Source organism: Entelurus aequoreus, linkage group LG26, assembly GCF_033978785.1.
Source record: "Entelurus aequoreus isolate RoL-2023_Sb linkage group LG26, RoL_Eaeq_v1.1, whole genome shotgun sequence".
NCBI lineage: Eukaryota > Metazoa > Chordata > Actinopteri > Syngnathiformes > Syngnathidae > Entelurus > Entelurus aequoreus.
The window spans coordinates 33,504,497-33,532,075 of NC_084756.1; the positions used below are offsets into that span (position 1 = coordinate 33,504,497).

Below are 27,579 nucleotides of genomic sequence, written 5' to 3' on the forward strand. Positions count from 1 at the left end.
GGAGGTGAACTTTTATTGCGGTTTTGAAGGAGGATAGAGATGCCCTTTCTTTTATACCTTTTGGGAGCGCATTCCACATTGATGTGGCACAGAAAGAGAATGAGTTAAGACCTTTGTTAGTTCAGAATCTGGGTTTAACGTGGTTAGTGGAGCTCCCCCTGGTGTTGTGGTTATGGCGGTCATTTACGTTAAGGAAGTAGTTTGACATGTACTTCGGTATCAGGGAGGTGTAGCGGATTTTATAGACTAGGCTCAGTGCAAGTTGTTTAACTCTGTCCTCCACCTTGAGCCAGCCCACTTTAGAGAAGTGGGTAGGAGTGAGGTGGGATCTGGGGTGGAGGTCTAGAAGTAACCTGACTAGCTTGTTCTGAGATGTTTGGAGTTTAGATTTGAGGGTTTTGGAGGTGCTGGGGTACCAGGAGGTGCATGCGTAATCGAAAAAGGGTTGAACGAGAGTTCCCGCCAGAATCCTCAAGGTGCTTTTGTTGACCAGAGAGGAAATTCTGTAGAGAAATCTTGTTCGTTGGTTAACCTTTTTGATTACCTTGGTTGCCATTTTATCACAGGAAAGGTTAGCCTCTAGAATGGAACCTAGGTAGGTGACCTCATCTTTCCTGGTGATAACAATGTCACCTACTTTTATGGTGAAGTCATTGACTTTCTTAAGTTTGATGTGGGACCCAAACAGGATGGATTCTGTTTTACCCAAGTGTATGGATAGCTTGTTGTCAGCGAGCCAGGTGCAAGTTCTACAGAGTTCACCACTGAGGATTATCTCCACCTGTGACTTGTCCCTGTCTGATACCAGCAAGGCAGAGTCATCCGCAAACAAGAACAATTCACAGTCGCATGCCGATGACAAGTCGTTTATGTATATTAGGAACAGTAAAGGCCCCAATATACTGCCTTGGGGGACTCCACAGCTCACCGAGAGGGGGGGGGGACAGTGCCGTTCACCTCTACCACCTGTTCCCTACCCTCCAAGTAAGATTGCATCCAGCTTGATGAGGTTTTGTTAAATCCGATTGCTCTGAGCTTATCCAACAGTATAGCGTGGTTAACGGTGTCAAAGGCCTTCTGAAGGTCCAGCATGACCATGCCGCAGTATTTGCCCGTGTCCACCTCATGTTTGATGTGGTCAGTCATATAGAGAAGGCATGTGTCAGTGGAGTGGTTAGTTCTGAAGCCGGATTGGAATTTGTACATGAGTTTATTAGTGGCAAGGTAACTATCGACCTGTTCATAAACTATTTTCTCCATTACTTTCGAAATGGAACTGAGAATAGAAACAGGTCGGTAGTTGCCAGGTTCCAATTTGCTTCCTTTTTTAAAGAGGGGAGTTACTCTTGCTATCTTAAAATCTTTTGGTACTTGGCCTTGTGTAATTGATAGGTTTATTATGTGCGTGATGATCGGGGCAATGATGGAGGCAGAGTCCCTGAGGAATCTGGAGGGAATATTATCAAGGCCGGTGGCCTTGTTAGGGTGGAGCGCGCTCAATTTTTTAAACACCTCATCAGCTGTGACCATTTCTCATTTGAAATCATCGTTGGATACTCCTAGCTTTCTGTAGAAGGCTTTAAGGTATTCTACCCCAAAGCGACCAGAGTGGTGGGACAGCTTGTTGACAAGAGTTGCGGCTATGCTGGTGAAAAAGATGTTAAGTCTGCTAGCTACCTCCATTTTGTCTGTAATGAGGGAGTCACCCTCCTTGATGCTGATGTTGGTGAGTCTTGTTTTAAGTTTCTGGCTGCAACCAGGAAGCTGGTTGTTGAGAATTTTCCAGAGCTCACATGGCTTATTTGTGTTTTCCTCTATTTTGTCGTTAATGTAATTTTTTTTTAAGGATTTAGTCAGGTTGGTTGACTTATTTCTTAATTTATTGCATTGCTTTTTGAGAGTTGAAAGGAGTAATTTGAGGTTGATATTATTGGGTTGTTTATCTACTTCTGTTTTACATTTTTGGTATTCAGAGTATTTCCTGTCTCTGTCTTTTATGGCAGCTAATAGGTCCGGATTCATCCATGGTTCCGAGCGGGCTTTGATCCTGACTGTTTTCACGGGAGCCATGTCATTTAGTATCTTTAGGAACACCGTTTTGAAGCGATCCCAAGCAACATCGACCATGTTGCTCGCGAGCACAGGGGACCAGTCCCACTCATCTAATTTAAATTGAAATTGTCATTGGAGTATTTTTTGAGGGATCTGGATTGGGCTGTTATGTGGCCATTGGCTTTAGGTTTAGCTATTTTACGGGTGCAGAAGGTTAGATAGTGGTCGCTAAGACCACTGATCATGACCCCACTATTTTTTATTTTGGGCCGGTCTGAAGTGAGAATGAGATCTATGGTTGATTGGGTGGAATCACACACCCTTGTAGGTAGCGCTATTAGCTGGGAAAGACCGTGTAGACTACAAAACTTGCTGAAGGATCTGAAGACAGGCGCATCTTTGCGTTGAATATCTGTGTTCAGATCCCCAGTTATAATTTTCTCCACGTTGTCTGTCCTTGCCAAGCATTCTTCCAAAGCCCCATAGAAATGACTCTGATTAGGGGGTCTATAAACAGTCCCTATTAGTACCGGCTTAGCGTTTTTAAATTTGATTTCCACCCACACAGATTCCAGGTCATTGTGGTTAAGATCTGTGCGAGTTATGTATTTAATATCCTGGTGAACATACATACAAACGCCCCCACCGTGTTTATTCCTATCCTTTCTGATAACCGAAAAGTTTTCTATTTCTATCTCTGAGTCAGAAATACTTTGATCAAATTTGGTTTCAGAGAAACACAAGATTTTTACCTTCGTGTTGAGGAACATTTCTCTGATTTGGTCAAGTTTGGCTCCAGAGAAGCTGTTCACATTAAGGTGGATGATGTGTAGTCCACTGGAACCAAAAAGAGCATCAGAGTCCGCTGTGTTGTGGTACTGACCAGAAAAATTGTTGGTTATTATTGCTGTTGCAGTTGGAGATCAAGGAGAGAGAGGAGAAAGAGAGAGAGGCATATTGATCTTCCTCCAGGTGAAGGGGGAGGGAGGGGGAGGGGTGGAGTTGGAGAGGGGGAGAGGGGGAGGCCAGGTAGGGTTGCTGGGGGTGGATTTCCTTTTGGCGGGCTTTTTTGAAGACAAAGAGAAAGAGAACAATGAAAATGTTTGTGTAAAGGCGCCTGAGCCCATGTGGTGATATCCTTTACACACTGATGTCGCTTGTTGATGCAGTACAGCCTGAGGGATCGAAAGTCACGGGCTTAGCTGCTTACGTGCAGTGATTTCTCCAGATTCTCTGAACCCTTTGATGATATTACGGACCGTAGATGGTGAAATTCCTAAATTCCTTGCAATAGCTGGTTGAGAAAGGTTTTTCTTAAACTGTTCAACAATTTGCTCACGCATTTGTTGACAAAGTGGTGACCCTCGCCCCATCCTTGTTTGTGAATGACTGAGCATTTCATGGAATCTACTTTTATACCCAATCATGGCACCCACCTGTTCCCAATTTGCCTGTTCGCCTGTGGGATGTTCCAAATAAGTGTTTGATGAGCATTCCTCAACTTTATCAGTATTTATTGCCACCTTTCCCAACTTCTTTGTCACGTGTTGCTGGCATCAAATTCTAAAGTTAATGATTATTTGCAAAAAGAAAATGTTTTATCAGTTTGAACATCAAATATGTTGTCTTTGTAGCATATTCAACTGAATATTGGTTGAAAATGATTTGCAAATCATTGTATTCCATTTATATTTACATCTAACACAATTTCCCAACTCATAAGGAAACAGGGTTTGTACTTGTATAGCGCTTTTCTACCTTCAAGGTACTCAATGCGCTTTGACAATATTTTCACATTCACACATATTCACACACTGATGGCGGGAGCTGCCATGCAAGGCCCTAACTTTTTTTGCATCAAGACTTATGTACAGCCACACATCCACTCATTTGTTGTAGCGCTTACTGGAGCCTATCCCAGTTGACTTTGGGCAAGAGGCGGGGTGGATTGAAAAAACCCCCGCCTAATATTAACCTTTGAACTTTTCAAAATGTCAAGTAGAGCATTGGCTGTATAGTCAGTTCATGATTTTGTGATGGAGGCAGTTTGGCATATTAACTCATTCATATGAACTCTTTTTACATGAATTCATAAGATGTATTTTTCCATCCTTTTTCATACCATAATATATATTATTAGTTCAATCTAAATAAAATAGTTTAAAACCAAACAAGCAAGTTCCCAATGTATGATCACACAGTAAAAAAACAAACACACACACACACACACACACACACACACACACACACACACACACACACACACACACACACACCCTCAACCGACGGGCACGCACACTGCAAATGAGGCTCGATAAATAAGAGATGGAGTTGTGCTTTGCCAGTCCAATCCTGGGATGAGTGCTTTGGGGAGGTGTTAAACCATCAAGCTGCATGAGTGCTTTGGGGAGGTGTTAAACCATCAAGCTGCATGAGTGCTTTGGGGAGGTGTTAAACCATCAAGCTGCATGAGTGCTTTGGGGAGGTGTTAAACCATCAAGCTGCATTGGTGCTTTGGGGAGGTGTTAAAACATCAAGCTGCATGAGTGCTTTGGGGAGGTGTTAAAACATCAAGCTGCATGAGTGACTGAGTGGGACACTGCTGGCTTCCAGGAAACCAGGAATGTGTTTGTTTATTGTCTTCTTGTTTTGTCGGCAGTTACACTTCATGGCCGTCTTACATGCTTCTTGAAGTAGCAGCTATAAAAACTATGATGATGAGGGGAGGGGATGCTCTATTTGTTCACAAGAGGATTCCATTTCCCCTTAAACTGGCCGATGGATCGAGTGTGGCAGCTCCAGACGGCCCTTTGAGAGGTGAAACAAAACGCTTTCTAAACACATTACCCTATGAACACTCCAGTGCAGATATTCTAAACACATTACCCTATGAACACTCCAGTGCAGACATTCTAAACACATTACCCTATGAACACTCCAGTGCAGACATTCTAAACACATTACCCTATGAACACTCCAGTGCAGACATTCTAAACACATTACCCTATGAACACTCCAGTGCAGACATTCTAAACACATTACCCTATGAACACTCCAGTGCAGACATTCTAAACACATTACCCTATGAACACTCCAGTGCAGACAGTCTCGGGGTGCATGAGATCGGGTGCAGTTATGTAGATGGATGGCAAAATTGTCCTGTTGCACCAGGTCACAGCTGCTTGGGTGCTGATGAATAAAACAATCTACTCTTACTGCATGGGGAAGGAGAGTTACATTTACAAAGCGAGTGTATAAACATAGGTATGACCTACATATATTGTAGTATTTTTAGGACACACTGGATTACAAGGTGCACTGCCGGTGAGCGGGTCTATTTAGGTTTATTTTCATACAAAAGGCGCACCAGATTATAAAGCACATTGAAGAGGTTTTTTTTTTAAACATGTCACTGACTTCCTTGTGGTCTACATAACATGTAATGGTGGTTCTTTGGTACAAATGTTGCATGGATGATGTTCTACAGATCATCTTCAAGTAGCTTTCTGACTGTCTCTTCAGGATGTGTTGATTTGTGGGCAAGTCTCATTTACGTGCCTCCACTTGGACAGCATCTTCTCCCCATCATCTTTGTTGTACCGTTAGTTTTTAGCGCTTCCATAGCGAGACTACTGACAGCTATAAGTTTGAAGTATACGCTAATATATATTAGAAATGGCAACAGTGGAGGATGAATGAATCACAAGAAGATAGAAAAAAAGAAGGATCTTATTGACTACATCGTCAGACTACAATGGCGGATCCTCGCAAAGCACTCTGGGTAAACCTTTCCCATATATGAATAATCCGCTGACGTTAATTGAACAGGAGTCAACCTGCAGTCCACACATATCTCTTGTGTGACTGCCATCTACTGGTCACACCTATCAAAAAAACTGCTTTGAGGTTGGTAAGCACAACAATATATAATCTGTACATCAGATGCACAAGGTTATAAGGCACATCTTTCGAGAAAATGGAAGGATTTTAGATGCGCCTTGTAGTCTGAAAAATGCAGTACTTTTTTACACCTCTTCTGGAAGTGACCTGGCGACTTATGTAGTATATGAAGTAGCCTCTCCAGGGGCTAGAGTTTTGAACCATAAATCCATACGACCGGTTTGACAAGTGAGCGATTCGGCTGTGTGAGGAACAGCTACCTCAATTGATAAGAATCAGATGTGAGTCTCTAGATCAGGGGTCTCAAACATGCGGCCCGCGAGACGTTATTGTGCGGCATACTTGTTCAACAGCCACACATGTCACACTGAGGGTGGCCTTACAAATAACTTTATCAATGTTACAAATATGCGCCACACTGTGAACCCACACCAAACAACAATGACAAACACATTTTGGGAGAACATCTGCACCGTAACACAACATAAACACAACAGAACAAATACCCAGAATCCCTTGTAGCCCTAACTCTTCCGGGCTGCAAGGAATCTACCAATCATGGTGTGGTATATGGCTCTCGAGGGCCGAACATAGACGTCACTTGCGTGATGTAAGCAGAGAAACGTTTTGCTGCTTTTCCACGAGACCCGCTCGCTCTCTTCCTCCCTCTCTCTCTCTCTCTCTCTCTCTCTCTCTCTCTCTCTCTCTCTCTCTCTCTCTCGATCTCGCTCTCGCTCTCTGTCACTGTGTGTGTCTTTCTCGCTTCCGCCGGTCCGGGCGGGGGAGACGAGCTTCCGAAGGAGCGAGCGACAATACAAAAGTGTGGTGCACTGGACCCCAGCGCTGATACTCCGACAGAGAGTCGCTGGGCGAATCGGACGTGTAACACGTTAGTCGTGATGTTAGCCCGTTCGGGGCTAATTGTGCTACCGTAACTGTAAACTCCACAGCTCCACAAATAATGTGCGCTCACAGAAAGTGTTGTTGAATACATGGCCAAAGATATGCTGCCATCTCATACTTTTAGAAAACTAGCATTGGAAATGTTTGACTGACATTTGTCATGTTGTCATGTTGGTGGTTCCTTACTCGGAATCTGCCAGACTTAGGTCTTTTTTTGGCATCCATTTTCTACCACTTGTCCCTCTTGGGAGTGGCTAGATCTTATCCCAGCTGAAGTCATATGACTATTAGTACATCTCATTTCAAGTGCTTGTTACACTGCACTTTTGTTTAAAACGTGATGGTCAGTGAAGTCATGTACAATTGTACTTCTGCCTACATGTTCAATATTGAAGAGCAACTTTGTTTATCAATATTTTATTTAGCCATTTTAGTCACTGATTTGGTTGTGTATATTGCAGGGCCACCACCCTCCGCTTAACATATTTTATTGCTTTTGGTTGTGTGAAAAATGTTGCTATCAGACAAAGTATATTTTGTTGTATGTTTTATTTAACTTTGAGATTTTAAAAAATACATTCCAATTACAATGTTAAAATCTACGAGAAATACACGTTTATTGAATATAAAAGGATAAACATGCATTATTATTGTGTACTATCATTACACCAATGGTTGCTTTGGTCTCCAAAAATAATGGCAACGCTTTCGCAATTATTTGTCTGTCAATTTATCATTGAGCAAAATGTGTTATCAGCACAGGCCTATAAATACATGGACAGGATGTCGCGTGAGACTAGCAATGACTTGGCATTTTTATTTTTTTATAGCAATGGGCTGCTCGCAAAACGATAACCCGGGATTTCCATAACCAACCGGACCAAACTCACACGCATTACAAACATAGCAGCTAAAATCATCGGCCTACCCACACCCAACATTTCAGATTTAAACCACAGGTCCATCACTCAACTGGCAAAAACGATAGTCCAGGACATCAGTCACCCACTACACCAATACATAATCCCACTACCATCAGGGCGCAGGTACAGAACCATCAAAATCCGGAGGGCCCGCCTCAGTAAAAGCCTGAGTTCTGCAGCTATAGCCGCCCTTAACAGCAGGCCCGGCCGACCTGTCTGACAAGCCTATAAATGCGTTGGTCATGTATGATGTCTTTTTGTTATTTTTGTTTTGTGATGTGTAATGTCTATTGTTTAAATGTATGGCAGTGAAAATAAATTTCCCCAACGGGGACCAATAAATCTAAATCTAAAATCTTCCATAAGGTACGTTATGGCTGCTGATCAGCAACACAGTGGAACATCTCAGAGTTTCTCCGTCGGTCAATACCCACTGGCGGGCGTCTGTGACGGTACCGATTTGACTTGACTCATAGAAAAGACCTTGCAGAATAACTACGTGATTTTTCTTTTTGTAGCAAGCAAAAACACAACACAACCCTGGCGATTGTTGTGCACACACACACACTTGTCATTCAACTCCCATGCTTCCCCTGCCCTGTGTCAGATCTTTTTGACAAGGCTCCCTAAATAGTTTTCTAGGATATGCCTGTAATATGATGTCAGCATGTCCTCATCCATCAAATGAAAAGGGTGAAAATATTTCTGCGCCTTGTATTGTAATCAATTGCAATGGTTTACGTAAATGTGTGTGAGCAGCTGTGATGTGGAAGTGGTAGAGCAATGTGTTTTTGTGTCTTGTTGCATCTTGTGTTTTATGTTTTTCTGTATTTGTGTTAGGACCTCCTTGAAAACGAGATGTTGCATCTCAAGGCGCTATCCTGCATTAATTGAATATATCACATATAACATCTAGGGCTGGGTACCAAATTCTGTACTTTTATAAGTACCAACCAAAGTCCGTCTATACTACCGGGTACAGAAAATTAAATGGTGCTATATTCCGATACATTTGTTGTATGTCGCGTGATGTCACGTCCGGATGCAAATTTTACAGCGACTAAGCCCAACCAGCAAACAAACAAGCACTCAGAGTGGACTTTGTCTTTCGATGATCTTCCAATTTTCCAGACTAACACAACAAGAAAAAGGCTCACAATGGTTCAGTAACGCTCCAGTTTTCAAAATGTTGTAGCTTGATGCTAATTTACTTTAGATTTGCTAGAGACATGCAACATATTAGCATTAGCAATTTTATATATTGCAATTTCAACACTTCCAAATTTGGTCATCAAAACTACAACTTAGATGCACGTTACAATTAAACAGCCGGTTTGTAATAGATACAATAGTTTTTCCAAAACGTTTAAAGGCTTACTTAAATGATTTTTTTTTTATTCAAACGGGGATAGCAGATCTGTTCTATGTGTCATACTTGATCATTTCGCGATATTGCCATATTTTTGCTGAAAGGATTTAGTAGAGAACAACGACGATAAAGATCGCAACTTTTGGTATCAGACAAAAAAAAGCCTTTCCCCAACCGGAAGTAGCGTGACGTAGTCAGTTGAACATATACGCAAAGTTCCCTATTGTTTACAGTGATGGCGGCCAGAAGTGTGAGCGATTCGGACCGAGAAAGCGACGATTTCCCCATTCATTTGAGCGAGGATGAAAGATTTGTGGATGAGGAAAGTGCAAGTGAAGGACTAGTGGGGAGTGGAAGCGATTCAGATAGGGAAGATGCTGTGAGAGGCGGGTGGGACCTGATATTCAGCTGGGAATGACTACAACAGTAAATAAACCCAAGACATATATATACTTTATTAGCCACAATACAACCAACCCAAAGGACCGTTCACCTAACCCAAGGTTCATAAAGCTTATATATTTACCCAAAGTTACGTACAAGACACGCACGTACGGGCAAGCGATCAAATGTTTGGAAGCGCGCGGGTGGGACCTGATATTCAGCTGGGAATGACTACAACAGTAAATAAACACAAGACATATATATACTCTATTAGCCACAACACAACCAGGCTTATATTTAATATGCCACAAATTAATCCTGCATAAAAACACCTAGGTGTTTGTTATGCTAGCTCCTAGCTCCTAGCTACTAGCTCCCGTCCATATAACCCGCCAATAAAATTCAAACACCTGCACAACACACACACACACTCAGCCCAAAGGACCGTTCACCTAACCCAAGGTTCATAAAGCTTATATATTTACCCAAAGTTACGTACGTGACACGCACGTACGGGCAAGCGATCAAATGTTTGGAAGCGCAGCTGTGTACTCACGGTACCGCGTCTGCGTCTGTGTATCCAAATCAAAGTAATCCTGGTAAGTGTCTGTGTTGTCCCAGTTCTCTACAGGCGTCTGTGTATCGAAGTCAAAGTCCTCCTGGTAAGAGTCTCTGTTGTCCGAGTTCTTCGATCTTGACTGCATCTTTCGGGAATGTAAACAATGAAACACCGGTTGTGTTGTGTTGCTGACTTCCCTCGCAAAATACTCCGCTTTGCGCCGACAACTTTCTTCTTTGCTTGCTCAGCTTCTTTCTCCATAATGCAATGAACAAATTGCAACAGATTCGCCAACACAGATATCCAGAATCATGTGGAATTTTGCAATGAAAACTGATGACTTCAAGCTGGCCGCGGTGCTGGACTAAAATGTCCTGTCTAACTCGTGACGTCACATCCGCAGCCTCATCATACCAAGACGTTTTCAGCAGATATTTCGCAGGAAATTTAAAATTGCACTTTAGTAAACTAACCCGGCCGTATTGGCATGTGTTGCAATGTTAAGATTTCATCATTGATATATAAACTATCAGACTGCGTGTTAGGTAGTAGTGGCTTTCAGTAGGCCTTTAAACACGTTGGAGGGATCAACAAAAGAAAAGGCTGGCACATTGAACTTAATGGCTAACTCAGCACAGTCTAGAGTTAAATGTTTAATTCAGAAAATGTTGATTTTTTTTAGTATTTCACATTTGAACACACAGAAAAGTAGCAAAAATGGTTAACATCAGTTAATAGTCTGTGATGAGGTGGCGACTTGTCCAGGGTGTACCCCGCCTTCCGCCCGATTGTAGCTGAGATAGGCTCCAGCGCCCCCCGCGACCCCGAAGGGAATAAGCGGTAGAAAATGGATGGATGGATGGATCAGTTAATAGTATCGATCTCTAGATGAATTGGTACCGTATCGATTCAAATGGTAATCATCCCTAATAACAAGACAGAAACGTTAGCAACGTTAGCATAATCATGTGAGCTACAGTGCTAACATTACACTCACATTTTAGCAGCAACATGCGAGGCTAGCCTAGTCAGTGAAGTCGAGGTGTCCAAAGGGTGCAGCCATCCAAGCCTTGCATCCTATCAAGTTTCACTTCTTTCCCACCTATTTGCAGAACATCGTGTTAGGTTGCTAGCAAGCCTGTCATTCCGTGTTTAACAAGCCAATCTTCCTGAGGTCCTTTCAATGGGATACAGTTCAGCCATCACTCAGCTCCCATCTCCACCAATCCCAGGGTGGCCTTTGCTCTGCCTGTCAGCAACACCCACCAATAACGGCAGGACAATAAAACCCTCCAGAACAACGCCGGGCCTCCTGGCGGATTGGACGAAAGCTACTGACGGCCATCTATAAAACAAAATAATGGCTCTCCTGTCAGCGAGGGAGAAAGGCAAAGATTTACACCATTCTTGGGACTCTCTGAGGAGACTTCAATTAATCAGCGTAGGATTGCATCAGGCCACAATAGGCGTGTAAGGTTATTACTCAGCAGGATGAAATGCGATGATAGCGCTAATTGAGGGGACAGCTAGAGGCGGGGACAGCTACCCGCACAACAGAACAGTTGTCAGAAGGATGAAGGACTGTCGGATGAACAAAGGGTGAGACAAACTGACATGAAGGAAGTTTCATATCTACTTTATGTGTCCTTGAGCAAGACACTTCACCCTTGCTCCTGATGGGCCTGGTTAGCGCCTTGCATGGCAGCTCCCGCCATCAGTGTGTGAATGTGTGTGTGAATGGGTGAATGTGAAATAGTGTCAAAGCACTTGAGTTCCTTAAAAAGGTAGAAAAGCACTATACAAGTACAACCCATTTACCATTTAATTTAAACAGTGTATGAAAATACATTTTTTGAAATTGAATCTAATTGTTCTAGAGTAAATGTTTATTTCCACAGGTGTACATTTTCACAAAAGATTCACTTTACTTTTGAAAAAAACATTTTCCAGCAAGGTTTTATGCGGCCAATTCCAATACCAATCATCCCTTAATGAAATCAACCAATACCGATCATTTATTTGTGCTGAGTACTATTAACAATGTAAGAGTATCAACACAATATTCAAAACAAGTCCCTTATTGTTTGTATTACATACATTTGTTTGATCAACACAAAGTAAAAAACTATTATCGTCTACACATTAAAGTAATTTGGTTTTTGCATTCAAGGTCCTCCTGTGTTCAAGGAGTTATTCCCTAAGTTTCTTCACAATAGCAAAATCAAAAATGATTTTGAAAAAACACAAATATTGACCTAATCACTCCAGTATCTACCATACTGATACTACCAATTTATGGATTGAACCATCAGTTAATCCTTTCTTCAGACTCTTCTTAACCCTGTAAGACCCAAATAAAGAAAAACCTAAAGAAAAAAAAGATTTGACCTTTCAGATGTTGTTCTACGAGGCATTTGATGCAGAAATTGAAGAGTTAAAAAAAAATGTTTATGTATGTTTTTAGGGAAATGTTGTAATATTGCAACATTGGGCTTTGATGGGAGCAGAATTTCTGTATTTGTACTCACGTTGTCTGAACAACTAAGGGTTCATTTGCAGGGTTGATTGCTTACTTAGCCCCATAACGGTATATACCATTAATAATAATCACACATTAGTTCTATTTTTATGAAGTCATTTATTACAAATATAAAAAATATGAAACAAGATAAAACTCTTAAAAAACGCTTTTTCCCCCTCTTTTATAATTGCAACAATTATATAACAAGCTCTAAATGAAATTTGATGCATCTGTTCCCCAATAACTACATATGTACATGCTCTAGACATTGTAATAACAACCAAAAAATATATAAAAGACATTTTAATTACTTGAATCTGATGAATCCAGTCCGATGAAACAAATAGATTTTGTTCGAAGGAAACCTCGAGAGGTTGTGTGGGTTCATGGCCAGAAGGCGTGACTTATAAACAAATGTACGATCCAATAGCCTTGTGAGACTGAACGATAGGACCCAATGACTATGTAAATGTGGTAAAAAAAAAATGAAAAAATATATAACGGATTGTTTTTTAGGATGGTTAAAGGTAACGTTGTAATTTTACAACAAGGGGTGTTACAGGGTTAATCTACTTGTTAATTTCCTGTTAATATCTGCTTTCTTTCAGCTGAGAGGTGGTTCAATCTACAATTTGTCAAGTTTACTAAGCACTCAATTTTTGTCTTCTTTCCAGCTAGTTTAGCGGCGAGGTTAGACATTCGCTTGCTCTTCTTCTGTGTGTAACATGCTTAGCTTTGTCCTCCATTCCAAGAAATGTAGTTTATGTGCCACAATGGAGGATTATTGAAAGAATGAATATATCTAGCAAGAACAAATTAAGTACTATACGCGTGCCTTGGGCAAATATCGGATTTTGATGCACTTTGGAGACTTCTGATTCCGATTTGAGGAGTTGTTGGGTCTTTACTTTACCTGTTGTAGTGTGAATCCAAACTTAGCAGTGGCTGTTTGTGTACTCTATTTGTATTTTATGTTTAGTGGCAGGGCTAACAACCACATAACTTGAAAACTTCCACTGAACATGTGACTCACCTGTTGCAAAAATGTTTTACTTTTAAGCAAGCAGTTGAAAATGACAAGAAGAGTATACTTTTCCAAAAAGCTTTTCTAACAACTGACGAGCGGACACAAGTGGTAGTTTTCCACCATCAATGTGGAAATGACAAGTTATTTCTATGACACTGGCCCACATTCCACTGGATTGTGTTTGCCCTGAATGAATGGTAATACAATAACATCCTGGCATTTCCCCCAATGGTTGCCAAGATCAGGTCCTGCATGTGCAGCTAAACACTGTCAATTGTGTCTTTGCGACAGTATGTCTGCCATTCTTCCACACAAGCTGCACCACAAGGTGGAACCGTGAAGTGGGATTGTTTACGGGGGCATGGAGTCATTTTGTCTTTCACACTCCTGCTGCTGTTTGATCTGAACGGCACGCATAGATCTCGCCACTTTCTCAATGAACATCACTCATTGCCTTGGTCGTGCAAAGTGGACTTGGCCATGGAGGCTGCAAGTTGTGTGCACACACAGGAGCCCTGGTACATTCCAAAAGTGCATGTTGCATACTGCCTGCCAGCATGCAGCTGCAACATAACCTCGTTATTGGCTGCTACTTCATGAGTGGACACCATTTTCAGCCTCTTTACATTTTTGCATCAGGAATTACAAGTTAAAGTCCTCTTACCTTTTGGTTGTGCTTTCAGTTAATCCCAGTTGTCATTTATTATCCATTTTTCACCACAAAGCCCAGACATCTTCTTTCAAGCAAAAGCACTTTGCATGCCCCCGCTTCAATTGGAACTCCACATAACATAATCTACCTTAAAACCCACATGGTTTGTGTTTCCCTGGTCCACAGAAGTGTCTCCAACATTAAGTGAGGAGACAGCAGGCATCAAAGTTCCTGCTCCTCAAATTGTCATCGTCCCGATCTGCAGAGCACCTGGACCACCCTCATGCATACTCTGTACTGTCAGTCTTTTTTCTTTTTAAAATTGTCTTTCAAATACTCCATCCATGCTCTTGACGCAGTTGGCTCTACAGCTGCATGTGCGAGGATGATCTGGAGGCGTCGGAGGGAAGCGAGAGAGCAGCCATTCATTGCGGAGCAGCTGGGAGCGTCTGGACCGGTGCTTTAGCGCTCCTCAGTGGTGTTGTCCGGTACTGCTGGCAGGAGCTGCAGCGCCATTCACCTCATGATGATGATGATGCTGATGGTGCAAAAAGCCCTAAGTGAATTCATGTCAATATTTGGATGTGAATACGTGATGAACTGTACAGTAAAGTGACTGAAAGTGTATTTGCATGGAGGGCTCATGATCATTTTGCTTCCACTCTCCTCCAGCATTAGTGTCAGGAACTCTTCTTCCTCTTGGAATTTCATTACCATCGCAATTGCATTTTCTATTTCTCACGCAGTCCCGCATGCAGCGTCTAAAAGCTTTATTTACAGAAGAATAAAAGCGAGTTGTCGAAGTGACGCTTCGCCTCGTGAGCAGGCCAGCTGGCACGGTAAACAAAAACAAAAGCAGAAAAACATAGTTATTGAAAAAATAACTAGGAAGGAAATGTATATTTACATGCGACAAGTCAGTTGGAAACGTTTCGGTAGAAAATCTTCATCAGGCCTGACTGGTCAAAAGAGAAATAGCAATAGCAGGCTAGCGCGACAGGTAGGAGAAATTGTCCTTCACCTTGTCGTGGAATAAAGGTCATGTAAATGGCTAGGTGCTGATAGCTATAAACAAGGGGGTAGGATCCCCGTAATTCACTGTGTTGGACTTCAAAATAGAAGTTTTACCAAAACTAAAGTGTAAAAAAAAAAAAAACACGGCGACCCTCTGTGGCCCCAAACTGCTAAAAGTCAGCGAAGGTCGGGTAAGGTTCGCTTCTCAAAGAATAAGATGTATTTAGGCCGTCTGGGTCGTAATAACGGTCGTCTTCCGGGGGCACCAATCTGGAGGCGGAACCTGGCGCTGCGGTCTTCGTTTCCGCCCCGCCTTGACCGGAACCCATCCGTCGTTATATCACTCCGACATTGTTGTAAAAAATTATTTTGCGGGTGTGGATGGTTTGAAAAAAGTCAGCGAAGGTCGGGTAAGGTTCGCTTTTCAAAAAATAAAATGTATTTAGGCCGTCTGGGTCGTAATAACGGTCGTCTTTCGGGGGGAACCAATCTGGAGGCGGAACCTGGCGCTCCAGTCCTTGTTTCCGCCCGGACCTGACCAAGACCCATCCCTCGTCATACCACTCTGACGTTGTTGTAAAAAATAATGTCGCGGGTTTACGTATGCGGCTGTTGTGTATCACTAAGGGGAGGTGACGGCAAACAGGCACCAGGGGGAAGTATGTACAATTATTTATTATAAATATATAAATATTCAATATATATATAATAATAACAAACAATAATAATATAATAAACTAAGGAAATGGAGTGGGAACTAGATCCGAAAGGGAATGAGTGTGTGGTGTAAGACTATGTGTGTAGTTAACTGAAGTGTGTTACCAAGTGTTGACGAGAGCAAACGGGCAGTCCATGGGGCAGGCAGGTGATCCGGGGCGAGAGAGAAGCGTCAGAGAAGGAAGTCCAAGCGGGAGGTCGAGAATCCAAAAGGCAGTCCGGAACAACAAGGGATCACAGACACAGGGGAACACGGGAAGCGCTGCGGGGAGACAACAAGAACATAAGAACAACGGAAACATGGAAGTCACAGGGAAAGAGCGAGTTCGCGGGATGGAAGCCAGATACAGGATGCTTACAAGGGTAAAGAAGACTATACTCCGGCGCCGCCTGGCAGGTTCTGATAGCTTATGAAGGCAGGTCCTTCATTAAGTGCAGGTGTGCAGAATGCCAGTGATCGTTTGCAGCTGGCGGCTGCTGCGGGGCGGAGACGCGCACGGCGCGCTCCTGGATGTGCGCGCCCGTGGGCGTGTCCCGAGGTGCGCTCACTGGAGCGCACAGACGGATGAGAGGCGTTGGCAGGAGCCTGAGCCGTAACAGCGGTTATTTCTTTAGATGCTAACCAACACATATGTAAGACTATTGACAATATACTTGTTGACTTTATTTGGAAAAACAAAATTCATTATATTAAGAAATGTGTTATAATGAACAATTATAATCAGGGTGGTCTAAACTTTCTGGATTTCACTACACTAAACAACACCTTGAAGATGAATTGGATAAGACACTATTTGAAAGACCCTACCTCAATTTGGAACTTCATTTCTCATCATGTATTTTCTAACCTTGGAGGCCTAAAATGTTTGCCATTGTGTAACTACAACATTGATAGGATTCCTGTTCTTCTTTCAAACTTCCACAAACAAGCCCTTCTAGCATGCTCTCTTGTATACAAGCACAATTGCTCACCTACCAAATATTTCATTTGGAACAATAAATACATACTGTATGTTACAAAAGGAAATATATTTTCCTCAACAATTGGTTCAACAACGATATTATTTTAGTGAGTCAACTTTTCAATAAGGAAGGTCAACTTTTTAATTACCAAGAAATTCTCAACCCTTTTAAGGTCCATGTGACTCCCAAACAAGTTGCTATTGTATTTGATGCCATTCCAACAGGTGTTGTTATGTTGTACATTCCAACAGGTGTTGTTATGTTGTACATTCCAACAGGTGTTGTTATGTTGTACATTCCAACAGGTGTTGTTGTGTTGTACATTCCAACAATTGTTGTTATGTTGTACATTCCAACAACTGTTTTTATGTTGTACATTCCAACAACTGTTGTTATGTTGTACATTCCAACAACTGTTGTTATGTTGTACATTCCAACAGGTGTTGTTGTGTTGTACATTCCAACAACTGTTGTTATGTTGTACATTCCAACAACTGTTGTTATGTTGTACATTCCAACAGGTGTTGTTGTGTTGTACATTCCAACAACTGTTGTTATGTTGTACATTCCAACAGGTGTTGTTATGTTGTACATTCCAACAGGTGTTGTTATGTTGTACATTCCAACAGGTGTTGTTTTGTTGTACATTCCAACAGGTGTTGCTATGTTGTACATTCCAACAGGTGTTGTTGTGTTGTACATTCCAACAACTGTTGTTATGTTGTACATTCCAACAACTGTTGTTATGTTGTACATTCCAACAGGTGTTGTTGTGTTGTACATTCCAACAACTGTTGTTATGTTGTACATTCCAACAGGTGTTGTTTTGTTGTACATTCCAACAGGTGTTGTTATGTTGTACATTCCAACAGGTGTTGTTATGTTGTACATTCCAACAGGTGTTGTTATGTTGTACATTCCAACAGGTGTTGTTATGTTGTACATTCCGACAGGTGTTGTTATGTTATACATTCCAACAGGTGTTGTTATGTTGTACATTCCAACAGGTGTTGTTGTGTTGTACATTCCAACAACTGTTGTTATGTTGTACATTCCAACAGGTGTTGTTGTGTTGTACATTCCAACAATTTTTGTTATGTTGTACATTCCAACAGGTGTTGTTGTGTTGTACATTCCAACAACTGTTTTTATGTTGTACATTCCAACAGGTGTTGTTGTGTTGTACATTCCAACAGGTGTTGTTATGTTGTACATTCCAACAGGTGTTGTTATGTTGTACATTCCAACAGGTGTTGTTATGTTGTACATTCCAACAGGTGTTGTTGTGTTGTACATTCCAACAGGTGTTGTTATGTTGTACATTCCAACAGGTGTTGTTATGTTATACATTCCAACAGGTGTTGTTATGTTGTACATTCCAACAGGTGTTGTTGTGTTGTACATTCCAACAACTGTTGTTATGTTGTACATTCCAACAGGTGTTGTTGTGTTGTACATTCCAACAATTTTTGTTATGTTGTACATTCCAACAGGTGTTGTTGTGTTGTACATTCCAACAACTGTTTTTATGTTGTACATTCCAACAGGTGTTGTTGTGTTGTACATTCCAACAGGTGTTGTTATGTTGTACATTCCAACAGGTGTTGTTATGTTGTACATTCCAACAGGTGTTGTTGTGTTGTACATTCCAACAGGTGTTGTTATGTTGTACATTCCAACAGGTGTTGTTATGTTGTACATTCCAACAGGTGTTGTTATGTTGTACATTCCAACAGGTGTTGTTATGTTGTACATTCCAACAGGTGTTGTTATGTTGTACATTCCAACAGGTGTTGCTATGTTGTACATTCCAACAGGTGTTGTTATGTTGTACATTCCAACAGGTGTTGTTATGTTGTGCATTCCAACAGGTGTTGTTATGTTGTACATTCCAACAGGTGTTGTTGTGTTGTACATTCCAACAACTGTTTTTATGTTGTACATTCCAACAGGTGTTGTTGTGTTGTACATTCCAACAGGTGTTGTTGTGTTGTACATTCCAACAGGTGTTGTTATGTTGTACATTCCAACAGGTGTTGCTATGTTGTACATTCCAACAGGTGTTGTTATGTTGTACATTCCAACAGGTGTTGTTATGTTGTACATTCCAACAGGTGTTGTTATGTTGTACATTCCAACAGGTGTTGTTATGTTGTACATTCCAACAGGTGTTGTTATGTTGTACAGGGCTTACTCATCTCCTCTTTCTGCTGTAAAAATGGTGAATGATCCACTTGACACTCCTGTGGGGAAACTGTGCTTTGATCAGAAAAATAACAGAAAAATCCGCAGCTTATTCCAAAATGATTGTGTGTCTGTCTCCTATGTAATTGCGCTCTGGAATAATGTTGTGAATGACATCTGCTGGGTCAAAACATGCTCCCTTCCTAACAGGTATTTACTTATCAACAAAGTCAAAGAGATATCTTTTAAAATCATAGATAAATAAATAATAATAATAATAATGGATTAGATTTTATATTGCGCTTTTCTATTATTAGATACTCAAAGCACTCACAGAGAAGGGAGAACCCATCATTCATTCACACCTGGTGGTGGTAAGCTACATTTGTAGCCACAGCTGCCCTGGGGTAGACTGACGGAAGCGAGGCTGCCAGTTTGCGCCTACGGCCCCTCCGACCACCACCTACCATTCATCATTCATTCACCAGTGTGAGCGGCACCGAGGGCAAGGGTGAAGTGATCTGCTCAAGGACACAACGGCAGTGATTTGGATGTCAAGAGGCGGGGAGCGAACCTGCAACCCTCAGGTTTCTGGCACGGCCGCTCTACCCACTATGCCATACCGCCCCAAAGACTGTGATGGTTAGATACAAGAAGGACATTGATTTTACCTGCAGCTTATGTAACATGTATGTTGCACCTTATGTTATTTACACCTTATGTAACATGCATGTTGCACCTTATGTTACCTGCAACTTATGTACCATGCATCCAGAGACTGTTTACCACCTGTTTTGGACTTGTGAAAGCACTCCATCAATATGGCAGGCATCTGTCGCTTCATCCTGGACAATATTCATGAGAAATTTGTGCTTTGTTTTAAAGATGTGCTATTTGGATTTACACTGTATGAAAAAAAGGAATTTTACCTTTGCAACCTCATTATACAATTGGCTAAGTTTTATATTCATAAATGTAAGTTTCTCAATACCCGACCAGTTTTTTTGTGCCTTTAAAAAAGATTTAGAAGTCTACGTTAAAACACTCTCTACCTCTAACAACCAAAAAGCTGTGAAAACGATGATACTGTGTTTCAAATTTAAATTATTTACTGAAATTGTGTGAGCCTATGGCTTTGCACTTTGTTATATATATATATATATATATATATATATATATATATATATATATATATATATATATATATATATATATAGCATTTTAATGTAGTTACTTTGAATTTACAACCCCTGGCGCTGTTTTGTACTGTTTTTGTACTGTTTTTGTACTTATTATTTCTCAACTGTTTGTAAATGTTGCAATTTATAAATAAAGGTTTATAAAATTCAAAATAAATAAATAAATAAATGAATAAAAATTTATAAAAATGAATACAAATAAATAAATAAAAGGTCAACACGGAGGCATAATTGTCTTGCTATGCCGGTGATGGGGGGACAGCACCCCCCTCAGGCCAAACACAAATACAACAAGGTGTACAGTTTTTCTCCATTGTCGAAATGATGTAGAAAATAGAAATAATAATCAAAAATAATAAATAACAAAATATCAATTTTCAAATAAATAATATGAAATAATTTGAAAAATAACAAAAAACACCCTTAGTTAAGAAGCATAACCAGGTGAAAAGAGAACTGTGTCCCAAAAAAAAGTGTTTTTGGTCAGTTTTTTAAGACTAAAATTCAGTTCTCTGCAACCCCAAATAAGTAGCACAGTAGTAATAGTAATAGTCAGTATTGAAGCTCTGCATCTCCAAATAGGTAGCATAGTAGTAATAGTATTCCAAATTGATGCTTAAGTAGTATAGTAGTAATAGTAATAGTCAGTATTGAAGCTCTGCATCTCCAAATAGGTAGCATAGTAGTAATAGTATTCCAAATTGATGCTTAAGTAGTATAGTAGTAATAGTAATAGTCAGTATTGAAGCTCTGCATCTCCAAATAGGTAGCATAGTAGTAATAGTATTCCAAATTGATGCTTAAGTAGCATAGTAGTAATAGTAATAGTCAGTATTGAAGCTCTGCTTTTCCAAATAGGTAGCATAGTAGCAGTGGCGTGCGTTGAGGTTAATGTCTGGTGAGGCACTGCATCATCACAGTCAGATTTACAAACATATGAACCCTACATAGTATCTTATTCACCATGTGATTGGCAGCAGCTAACGGGTTATGTTTAAAAGCTCATACCAGCATTCTTTACACATACAAACTGTGGCACACAAAAAAGCACATTTAATAAAAAAAACATTATTATGGTCTTACCTTTCTTGCTGGACATCCACACAGCCAGCCTTTGTGTGTGTACCACACCCTTTGAAAAGAACGGGTCTTCTGTCCCGAAGTCAAAAGCAAACCTTTTAGCTCCGGCGTTGGTCTACCTTAAATTATTACCTCCTGCTTCGATTGAAAGTCCAGTTTAGAAAACTGTTTTATTTTACATATGTAATCCTCCATGTTTTTAATAAAAGTCCAGGCGAGAGGAAATAAACAATCGCTTGCAAACTTTTTTTTTCTTTTTTTTTTTTTCTTCTGCGGCCGAGGAATGATCTCTGGGATCACTACCGCCCTCTACCACCAGGAGGCTGGATTACTGCGAGCCTCAACCAGTACGTCTTTTGCAGCAGATTTATGAATGCTCAGCACAAGAAATACGTTACACACATACAGTTTTTGACAAAATACACTGTACATTATATACCTCAGCTAACTAAACTATGCTATAGTTTAGTTAGCTGATATAATTCATATAGCAATACAGTCTCACTGCACAGCAGCTCAGCAGTTAGCCCAGTCATTGTGCACAATCCATGTTGAGGCACAACTGAGTGACGTGCCTCAACTGGCTGCTGATCACCGCATCGTCTCTTCTCAGTATTTGAACGGCAAATGTGAAAATAAAAATTAAAATAATGTAAAACCGGTGAAGTTAAATGGAAAATAACTTTAGTATAATCACTGAATACATATAACAATTTAATTTTTTTTTTTTTCTTTTTACATTTTTTTTCTTTCCATGATGGCAGGTGAGGCCCCGCCTCCCCTGCCTCTAGTGACTGCACGCCACTGCATAGTAGTAATAGTATTCCAAATCGATGTGAAGTAGCATAGTAGTAATAGTGGCAATCAAGCTGATGTAAACATGTATGTTGCTTTAAAGAAAATGGGCTCCCAGAGAACAGCGATGGTCTCTGGCTAGTTAGGTTTAGAATAGAGGATGGGGGAGGGGTTAGGGTACTATCTTAACACATCTGGGAGATCAGCACAATGCAACCTGGGTGGCGTGAAATAAATGATAAATGGGTTATACTTGTATAGCGCTTTTCTACCTTCAAGGTACTCAAAGCGCTTTGACAGTATTTCCACATTCACCCATTCACACACACATTCAGAAAGAAGATGTGCAGCCAAGACAGGAGCCAGCAGGATATGAAGGAGTGATGAGGGGCCCAACACAGGTGAGGACAGAAGGCAGGTGCAGCTAATGCAATGTTTGCTGTAGAGTAAGCTAAGAAATAATGTCCAATCACCTTTTTTTCAAAGCATGTGTAGCTCATGTAACCACAAGACAAAATATCCCTGCTGTTGAATTGGCTGTGGGAGTCCAAGGAAGACATTCCAAAATGTTTGGACACAACTATAGCTATTTGAAAACATGCTATTACAACTACTACCTAAACATTGGCACGTGAACATTATAAAGTCTTTTAATAGGTACAACATATGTTTTTAAATGACTAAGTACAAACCCCGTTTCCATATGAGTTGGGAAATTGTGTTAGATGTAAATATAAACGGAATACAATGATTTGCAAATCCTTTTCAACCCATATTCAGTTGAATGCACTACAAAGACAACATATTTGATGTTCAAACTCATAAACTTTATTTTTTTATTGCAAATAATAATTAACTTAGAATTTCATGGCTGCAACACGTGCCAAAGTAGTTGGGAAAGGGCATGTTCACCACTGTGTTTCATGGCCTTTCCTTTTAACAACACTCAGTAAAGGTTTGGGAACTGAGGAGACACATTTTTGAAGCTTCTCAGGTGGAATTCTTTCCCATTCTTGCTTGATGTACAGCTTAAGTTGTTCAACAGTCCGGGGGTCTCCATTGTGGTATTTTAGGCTTCATAATGCACCACACATTTTCAATGGGAGACAGGTCTGTACTACAGGCAGGCCAGTCTAGTACCCGCACTCTTTTACTATGAAGCCACGTTGTTGTAACACGTGGCTTGGCATTGTCTTGCTGAAATAAGCAGGGGCGTCCATGATAACGTTGCTTGGATGGCAACATATGTTGCTCCAAAACCTGTATGTACCTTTCAGCATTAATGGCGCTTTCACAGATGTGTAAGTTACCCATGTCTTGGGCACTAATACACCCCCATACCATCACACATGCTGCCTTTTACACTTTGCGCCTATAACAATCCGGATGGTTCTTTTCCTCTTTAGGCTGCTGCCCCCGCGATCCAACCTCCGAGAGCGGAATAAGATAATTAAATGGATAGATCATTCACTCATATGTTTTCTGTACATAAACTTTGTCTACTTTCTCACAAGCACACACATTTTAGACAATTTCCAGACTTTTACAGATAGCGGGGCTGTGAGAAAAAGCGTGAAGGGAGGGGAGGGGGGAGGTTGCGTGAGGGAGGGGGAATACCGAGAGGTATAATGTTGTCCTTTCATAAGAGGGGAATTAAAACCGATAAGAAACCAGGTGCTACACAAAAGTTATTAAATTAAGCATATATCTAAATGTACCAACATAAACTGACTCACTCAATACACACACATTTCAGCATTCATCATTATACACACACATTTATAAATTGCAATACCACCCCATGTCCGGACAAATATAAACAACTAATGCACGCGTGCTTTTGTGGAATCGGCCGTCTCATATCACAAAAACCAGGTTCCATCATTGCTCATACAACGGCGATTAACCCGTTTCATTGGAGCAGCACCTGCGTTATCCTTCCTGACCAACACGGATAACCGGCCTAAGGCCCTGTAGAATCACTAGGAATCACCCAACAATCCTACAGTACATCGTGTCTGGTCAGTCCATATAGTTTCACCAAGGCTTTACCATATGGAGCCCTTAACTCTATCCATCTATACTGCAGCAAATTTCCAAATTCGTGACAACTTGGCTCAGTTGATCTCCTTTACCGGAGTCACTGAACGATCACCTTATATCAGGCTTTTTACCCGGCTGCAGTTTCCACATAGACAGATACGTAGGACCTTCATAGACGTCATAAATTTGTGTGGGCCAAATGTCACACCAGTTAGCAAACCTTGCCTTAAATTTCGCTGTGTCCAACTCTGGCTAACCTAATGTACGTGCAGAAAAAAGCATCCTCTGCCAACAACGACAGAGGATGAAGAGGTTAAAAGAAATTTTTCGTCTCACATAGTCTATGCTTCAAAAACACTCCAAACCACCAAAATTCTATTAACAATCCCCTTATAGCTAAAAACAAGAAATCACAAGTTTTCAACAAACACACAGACAAATCATCACATATAAAACAACTCAAGCCAACCATAATTTACCCCATTCCAGGTTGTTTTTGGAGAACCTGACTAAACCTATCTTTTATCAAAAACAGGTTCAGCTTTAGTCTTATCGATCTGGCTCTCTCCAGGCAGAAAATGTTTACACTTTAAAGCAAACTGCTTACCTTGTGATGCGCGCGTGCAACACACTGTCTGCCTGACAGAGGGAGCGGGAGCGGCTGTCGACCTGTAGCTTCTGGGCCATCCTGTTTGTGACGCCAATTTGTGTAGTGGATTGTCCGAAGCTTAAGCAGGCAACAAAAGTAGTTTAGTACAACACATTTATTTACCCATTATCAGAAGTGCAGGTTGAATTGAGTTGTCCGTGCAAGCAGACACAATGTACTCCAGAGCACACAAGACACACACAAGCCAAAATCACTCCCTAGTCCTGGTCTTCTGCCATTTTTTATATGTCTCTTGTGCGTCACTGTTTTTTGTCTCGTGCGTCACTGTTTTTATCTTGTGCGTCATGATTGTTTTGTTTTGGTTTGTCTGTTCCAAAACAACCTCGTATCTCTTAGTCATATTTGGAAAATCTAAACATTCTGTAGACAGGTTGGCATAACTCCATATTCACCTTTGTCCCACAACTGGTCCATTCAATGGCACAAAACAGAAGAGAATTGAAAATGAGCAGACATTCTTAATAGACAAGAAATATAGGTCAAAAGGTCAGAAATTCTACGACAGGATGATGTTTGATAAGAAATTATGGAGTTCGAGCCTATTATCGAATCCTCTTATCGAACCGATTCCTTATCAGTTCTCTTATCGAGTGCAGATAGGTTGTTGTATATGGAAAAAAACACACAATATTTGGTTTAACAAAAGCTCACTTTTATTATATAAGAAAAAATAAAATCTAATAAATGAATAAATATTGACTGTTACCCCCCTAAAAAAATTAAATAAATAAATATTGACTGTTGTTACCCAAAGTATATTAAGTGTGATTTTTCAGAAAAACAAATATATACAGTAACACAAAAGCAACCTGTCTCTGTGATCACTATAGGTGTATAAATAATAATATAATGTTAAATAAAATCAGTCCCTTGGGCACAAAACTGAAAATAATACAGTTCTCCAAAAAGTGCCCTTCTGCTGCTATTGGAACATACTAACTACAGCTATTGGAACATACTAACTACAGCTATTACTCAGGAAAAGGCTCAACATGACTCAGCTGGACCTGCAGAACTTGCTGACATGGAGCCTGACCTTGCTGACCAAGAACTGACAGCAGTGTCCGCGTCACCTGCTGTTGAGAGACTGTCTAGACCTAAGAGACATGTTCAGCCACCTAAGAGGCTGATTGAGAGTTGTTAAGAACTCTTGGTTTTTTCGAGTTGTTTTAAAAAAAATAAAAAATAAAGTGTTGACATAACTATTTATGATGCTTTTACATTTTTGCACTTTATTTCTTTATTGAAAGAAAATTCTATGAAGAGAAAAGTTGTTTGCAAATATGGTTACAATGCTAAAAAAATGAAAAGTTAAAGCTAAAAAAAAAGAAATACACTTTATTGAGTTAACATTATTTCTTTATAAGGGGAAAGATGTGATGTTATGAGCTAGGGAATATAACAACTACACTACCCAGCATGCAACGGGAGTGACGAGCATGCGCGGTATCCCTGAAAAGTGTTGTTGCATGTCGCCACCCGGCAGCTAAGAATGTGCACGCTGTGAAAGTAAACGTCAAGAACTCAGCCAACACGCCTCGTCTGCATTATTTATAATTAGACAGACAACACATATACGGTGTGATTTTGTTTTGTTTCAAGGAAAGAAAAACAAAAGTTAAAAAAGGGAGATGTCATATGTTGTATATATATGTATGTGCTGCGGTCGATGTAAGAACGTTGCGACAACTGCTGTAAAGGAGGTGCGTTGCTAGCCTGGTTGCTATGTTTCCGGTTGGTCGTAAAAGTGTTGGTCATGTGTTTGTACCCTGCTCAAATCTCTCAGTAAAGTTATTCATTGGATTATACCTTTTGTTTTGAACTTTATTACACCTTGGAGCGCTTTTTCCTGTCCATTTTTTTCCTGCTTTCCCTATCTGCGCCTAATGACTGAGCTACGTGACGTCATTTCTTGTGATGTCCCACGGGGCATTTCTGGTCGGGACGGGATTTGTTCCCAGGGATTGGAATAAAGAACCAACTCTTTTACTTCACTGTAGTGGTCTCGATAAAGGGTACCGGTTCTCAAAAAGAAATTCGAGTCCGAGGAGTCGGTTCTTTTCTTATCGAACAATCGGGAAAACCGGTTTCGAGTATCATCCCTAGTGATGGGTCAAATGCAGAGAACAATCTGGCCACACCTAGTGTGTGTGTGACAATCATTGGTACTTTAACTTTTTATAGTGGCAGTGATTGTCGAAAAAAACAAAGCCTGATCTAAAGATGACATCTTGATCTCATACCATCTCAAACCAATTGGCCGTTCATTATTAAGTGAAATGTCTTATAGTCGCTTAAATTTGTCTTTAACCAAGCAACACAATGTTTTATCCAGTTACTCGATTAATCGAAAACATTTCCAGTAGAACACTTGATTAATAACATTTTCAATAGCCACAGCCCACTATTTTATGTACGATTTAATATTTAGCATGTAGGAGTTAAAATGTGTTTTGTTTGTGTCCTGTAGACATCCATCAGCTGATTGGACACCAAGAAGAATGTCTCCCTCATCTGCAGGGGGACCGTTTCACTTCAGAGTATCCACAGCCCTCACATTTTAAAGGGGACGAGGAGGATCCACAGCTCACTTATTTTAAAGAAGAAGAGTAGAGAGGGTGTCT

At 40.7% G+C, this 27,579-nt stretch overlaps 1 protein-coding gene across 1 annotated transcript in view; it reads right to left on the reverse strand.

Annotated features, from left to right (window-relative positions):
* The window catches only part of tafa3a (TAFA chemokine like family member 3a), a 112,787-nt gene extending 98,080 nt beyond the window's left edge, over positions 1-14,707 (reverse strand). Inside the window, exon 1 of the mRNA XM_062038231.1 lies at positions 14,303-14,707. The gene's annotated coding sequence lies outside the window, so the exon portion shown is untranslated. The remainder of the gene's footprint in view (positions 1-14,302) is intronic.
* Between the last annotated feature and the right edge of the window lie 12,872 nt (positions 14,708-27,579).